This window comes from Epinephelus fuscoguttatus, linkage group LG13 (assembly GCF_011397635.1).
Source record: "Epinephelus fuscoguttatus linkage group LG13, E.fuscoguttatus.final_Chr_v1".
In the NCBI taxonomy this organism is placed as follows: Eukaryota; Metazoa; Chordata; class Actinopteri; order Perciformes; family Serranidae; genus Epinephelus; species Epinephelus fuscoguttatus.
In genome coordinates, this window is record NC_064764.1 from 17,172,526 (window position 1) to 17,178,926 (window position 6,401).

Genomic DNA, 6,401 nt, shown 5'->3' on the forward strand with positions numbered 1-6,401 from the left:
CTAATTGCTAATACAGAGTCATTCTGTCCCGAATACAAGAGATGTAAAAAGTCACCCCTGATTTGCGCAAAAAATATTCTATGTGGATTTAGTGGATAAAGTCATTTTACATGTCAACTGGTCCACTGAAGCTGGTTTCCTGTGGAGTGATGTATAGTCACTGGCTAAGCATCATATGGCTCACCACTATATTTGGGTACTCTAATGACCCAATGCATGCTGGGATAAGAGCTAGGCCCCAGCTACCCTGGAAAAGTTACCTAAAAGGAAAATATTTGTAAATATATGTACTATATGATGTCTTCTTGAAAATACTGCAATACTGTAAACATATACTGTGAAATACATTATGCAGAATTTCTCTTATGAGCCATGACAGTGCAGAGACCTGGATTTTTCTTCTCCCCAATTTGGATTTTCTGGCTCCAAACACAGACAGTGATGCCTTTTTAGAAACATCACAGAAACGTTATACCCTGTATGTTGCTGCCCAGCTGTGGTTACTCCTGGGAACCAGGAGGTTCACCCCAGTGTGACTGTATGCTGCCTGCCAATTCATTTTTAGCCACCTGGGAGGCAGCACAACAAGCTGTAAACACACTGTTGATCTTTTTCATCAAGGACATTTTGATATGTCACAGTAGGAAAAGCAAAGGTGTAAATGGCTTTAAAAGGTGTAAATTGTTTGTTTCCCAATTAATTTAGCTTAGCATGAAGACTGGCAATGGGGGGAAACAGGTAGCCTAGCTCTTGCCATGGTGCAAAACTTCACTTACCAGCACTTCTTAACACATTATACAGTACTGTGTTTGTTTAGTCCTTCCACAAACAGAAAAATAACAGTTGGAAAAATGAAAGAAATTCCGGTGATCCATTCCTAAGTCTGGGAATAGGTAAAAAATAGGAATAGTAATAATCTTTCTAATCATTTTTTAAAGTATTTTTTTTTGTATCTTTGAAAATAGATTTAAAAAGACTTTGCAGGTGAAAAACAATTAAAAAGACATGAGAGTTTGGTTCCGTAACTTGCTAACATGTGTTGTCATGTGTTGGAACCTTATTTGGACAACCACCGGACACAGTGACCACCGAGAGCCCAGCCCAGTCACCAGAAGAAAATGTTGGAATCGTACGAAATATGTTTGTATGCACGTTTCGTATGTATCAGCCTTTCTACAGTGACGTAGCTGACTTTGTCATACATAGGTGGAGGCAACTGTGGGAGGCATTTACCTATGCGAGACACCTGCCAAGCTGCAGACCCCTGTTTGAGACCAACAAACAACAACACCACTCCATACATGGGCAGTTTTTAGTGACCCGTTGCTGTTTTTTCAGCCAGTAGGGATTGTGCCCAATACCAGCAAAAAGAAAAAACATGGTATTTTCCTAACCATGACCAAGTAGTTTTTGTGCCTAAACCTAACCACACATTAACACAGTGCTGTTGAAACACAAGTTTTATCATATCTGCTGCTTAATAATGTGCAAATATAATGTACCTGTAGCTTGTATATTCAGTGCCAACATTTGGCATTGGGTTAGCTTTGGGTTGATGTTGCTAAGGAAAAAGTAGAGTCACTGCACTGACTAGCCTGAGTGTCAGACTGAAGCTCCCAGAACCTTCAGTCTGACATGGCTTCCATTGAAGGCGATTTACAAGGGGGAGGGAATTTGATTTTTTCCCTAACCAATCAGTAGAGATCAACGACTCACTCAGAGTCTGACGTCATTAGTATTCATGCCTCGGGGGTGCCGAAAACAAGCGAGCATTGCCCGTTTAAAATGTCTCCGTCGTCGTGCACGCCCAGCTGCGTCGCCGTTAAATCCAGTTTAGCAGCTTCCTTAATTTGGTCCTCCATTAACGCAAGTAGTGGCGCAATACCTCGATAGCATCGTTAATGTGGTCTGTAGGATCTGTAGCAGTCGCCATTGTTGCTGTCCTCACCAGTTACCCACCGGCGTACAGCTTGACATCAGCGTGGTGCTGATTGGCTAATCGCTAGACCCCCCGGCGTTCATTGGTCCATCCATCGTTTGGACGAGATAAATCGCAAATTCATTGAAGTATGCCAGACCAGAGATGCAAGCCTACTCAGTTGACTGGGCAGGGTCTATGGTCTGGAACAAGGCTATGCACTGACGTACTCGGCAGATGTGTAAAATGTTATTTGTAAAGAAGTAATTGAAAAAGAACAAATACTCTGACCATTATACTGCACTGTATATATGCTAATATATTAGCAAACTGTGCTAATGGCTCTAGTTCCCTACCTAACAACAGGACATGGGAGACTTATTGATGTTCTCATCAACTCTTGGCAAGAAAGCGAAGAGGCACGTTTCCAAAAATGTTAAACTGTGCCTTCTATGAAAGCTACATTATCAAGGATATCAAAGGACCACACACTGTCATCATGTGTTAACTTTAACAACCCTCAAAGCAGCAACAAAAACAAATGACTAACATGTTGTATTTTACATACTGTACGTTGTCAAGGTGCTTCTCAGAAACATATGCTAACATATTCCTTCCTTTGTGGGTGTAGTTGTTTACATAATGTGACCATTCTGGTCCATTTACGTTGGCTTCCCAGTTTCCTATAAGGTCTCACACAGTGTAAGGCTCATGAGACCTGAACAGACACCCAGAGGCACAACTTCCTTTTGATATTTTGTCTTTTCTAAACCACCAATGGAACATCAATACACTGATCTCGGTGAGCAGGCTTTTATATTAATCAACGGTCCTCTCATCTTCCTCAACCTCACTGCGAATATCTTCTATACACATTGCTTGATCTCACCGTGCAACACTCACAGACTCAAGCAGCCTTTAAAGATGCTACTGGGATTACTTGTCTGGTGCTCAGTTATCTATTGTGTCTCCCTGGCTTCAGTGTATTTGTGGTTGAGAGAAAGGAATAGCTTTACAATGTTTATTGTGTTGTGGGCGATTGTGCAGTACTACGTGTGTAATAGCCTGACGTGTTCTGTTTGGCTGAACTTCTACTACTTCGTCCAGATTGTTCCTGCACAGCGAGCTCTTCTGATCTGGGTAAAGAGGAACATCAAGTCTGTCATATACAAGACTTTGCTTTTTGATGGGACACTCATTTTTTTCTGTATTGCCATTGACACTGCACATCAAGTATATCAAACCAGTGAACTCACTTTTATCAACGGTACATGGACTGGATATCAAAAGGGTGGACTGTACATCACAAGCCAAGTCTGTATCTTTGTCATTACACTGCATGCCCTGTTACGTTTGTTTATAATGACAGTTTCTAGCTTCTCCTTGGTCAGCTACCTGTATAGACACATAAGAAGTGTGACACGGAGTGGCGGCTGCTTCTCCACTTCAAGGATTCAAAGTCAGATAAGAGTCACCATTGCTGGGATCTCTCAAGGGTTGCTCTTCTTCCTCTTTATCACTTTCTATCTCTTCACTTCATTCTCCCACGCCCTCTCCTTGCCCATTAGGCTGGGTACTTGGGCTTGCTTCACCTCCACCTCGCTGTACATGTCGGTCACGACGGTCAACTTGGGTATTGGTCAGGCTATATTCAGGCAAAGAGCAGCCAATGTCTGGAAGGCACTCAAAGCACTGTGTAGTGCTGGCATAGTGACAAATGATGAGAAAATGCAGCCAGCATCAGGTGAAATGACCAGTACTGTAACTGCTGCTGTCCAAATGTGCATGTGAATTATTGTGTATATGATGTGGTAATGTTGTTTGAAATCATTCTTATACAGAGTGAGGTTTCTTTTGTTAAATGTTATTGTGTATGTAATAGCAAAATAGATATAAATGTTGTACTGTGGCAAAACACTGCCAGAAGATGTTCCCTTGATGCTGCGACAAACAGCAGATAATGTGCACATGTAATGACTGAAATCGAAAGAAGAAAAAAGAAGCACTTCACATTTACACGCTACATTTTACACAGGAAGTTCAAGATACGTGGGTTAAGGTTTAGGCAAGTACAGTTATGTAGGTCAAGTATGGGGCAAACATGGTTGGGCATCATCACAAAATGTACTCAGCGTAAAGTTATATAACTTAGGTTTAGGGCAAATAAACATGGTTGGGCTTCATCACATTATGTACTAATGTAAAGTTATGTAGGGTTGAGGCAAAGAAACAAGATTGGGTGTTGTCACATTATGTACTTCACATTAAGGTACATATTTAACATCAAGTTACGCAGGTTAAGTTTAAGCTAAGAAATGTGGTTTGGTGTCATCACATTACGTACCTAACTTGAAGGTACGCACTTAACGTAAAGTTGAACAGGTTAGGTTTAAGGGAAAGACACATGGTTGTGGATGTCATCACATTATATACTTAACGTAAACTCGCGTACTTAATCCAAAGTTACATAAATTAGGTTCAGGCGCAGAGATATTGTTGGGCGTCATCACATTGTGTATTGAACATAAAACTACGTGGGTTAGGTTCATGTTCAAATATGGTTGGGCATTGTCACATTATGTTCTTAATGTAGAGTTATGTACGTTAGGTTAAGGCAAGTAAAGTTATGTAGGGTTAGATTTAGGCAAGTAAATTTACGTAAGGTTAGGTTTAGGCAAGGAAACATGTTTGGATGTCATCATGTTACATACTTAACGTAAAGTGACATACTTAACCCAAAGTTACTTAAGTTAGGTTTAGTCAAAGAACATTGTCATACATCACGAACTTAACGTAACACTACATGGATAAAGGTTTAGGCAAGTAAAGTTATGTAGGTCAGGTTTGGGGCAAACATGGTTGGGCATTGTCGTTCAGGGCAAAGAAATATGGTTGGGCATCAGCACATGTACTTCACGTAAAGATACGCAGGTTAGGTTTAGGCAAAGAAACATGCTTTGGTGTCATCACATTACATACTTAACCCAAAATTACATAAGTTAGGTTTAGGCAAAGAAACATTGTTGGCCGTTGTCACATTACGAACTTCGTCAGCACATTATGTACTTCACATTAATTAACATAGGTTAGGTTTAGGCAAGTAGAGTTACATAGGGTTAGGATTAGAAGGAGAACCACGTTAATGACATACCTAAAAATAACTTTAAGTTCACTTGGTTTCACACGGGACATGATCACCATTTTGCTGGGGGAAGTACTGTGTCTTTTTGACCCTGATGTCATCTAATGTCTAATGAAATGCCCTGTTGAGTTGCATTATAGGATGTAGAATATCATGTTTTTAGAGCTCAACCGACAGTGACTTCAAGTCAGGATATCTTGTTCCTGCTGCTTCTATTCTGACCATTCTTTTTTTTTTTTTGTCTGTCTCCTGTGACCACAACTCTATAAATAGCCAATACTAAATCACTAAGGTAGCTCTGTAAGCAACTGCGCATTTTGCTAAGTCAGAATAGTAGGACTGTAAATAATCATGATGTAAATAAAAACAAGGAGTAATGACTTTATACCCTTTTCTTTGTGATTTCACAAGTGCTTTATTTGTGTATACTAATTTGCATATCATGCAAATACACCAGTACATTGCTCAGGTTTTGTCTGTAAGAAGACACTGATATGAGAAGAACTAACTAATTGTAGATGGATGAAAAGGGGTTCTGTGTGCATCTGTGCAGCTGAGTCAGGTGTGCAGACTTCAGAGAGAAAAAGGACTGGAGCACTTTGACTGATCTGCAGACCAACGTTTCAACACAGCTGTTGCTTCATCGGAGTCCAAAATGACTATGAACTTTCTAACCTGTTGCCTCATTAACGGGCCTTTTTTTCTTTTCAACATCGTGGCTAATGCTTTTTTCATCTTTTGCATGATCTGTCCACTTCATGGGGAGAGGATCAAGCAACCTCTGAAGCTTCTCCTGGCGTCCTTGATTTGCTGTACAGTAATTTACCTGACTTCAGCTATTTTACTGTCCTTTATTAGGCACAGAGATGACAACTTGTACTTCACACTAGCCTTGTATGTGGTGTTTTTCTGCAGTTTGTCCACTAGTATGAGCTCCTCTGTTTGGCTGAACTTCTTCTACGACACCCAGATTGTACCTGCACAGAGAGCTATCTTCATCTGGGTTAAGAAGAATATCAAATCCATCATCTTCTGCATTTGGCTCACTGAGGGAATTAACAGTTTGTTTTATGGTGGTGTCATGGTTTTAAAGTACCTTGCTTTAACTAATTCTTTTGGCTTCGGTTACAATGCCACAATGTATGACACAAATTATTTGCAAACACCTCTAACTGTATTGCCGCCAAGTATATTTGCCATTGCAGTTTGTCTGGCAAGGGCCAATTTAATTTTCTCTGTGTGTGTTATGGTGATGTCCAGTGGTTCAACTGTAGTCTACCTGAGCAGACACATGCGTCGTATGGTAGCAAACGGACAGCCAATCTCTGGTCCACAGCTCAG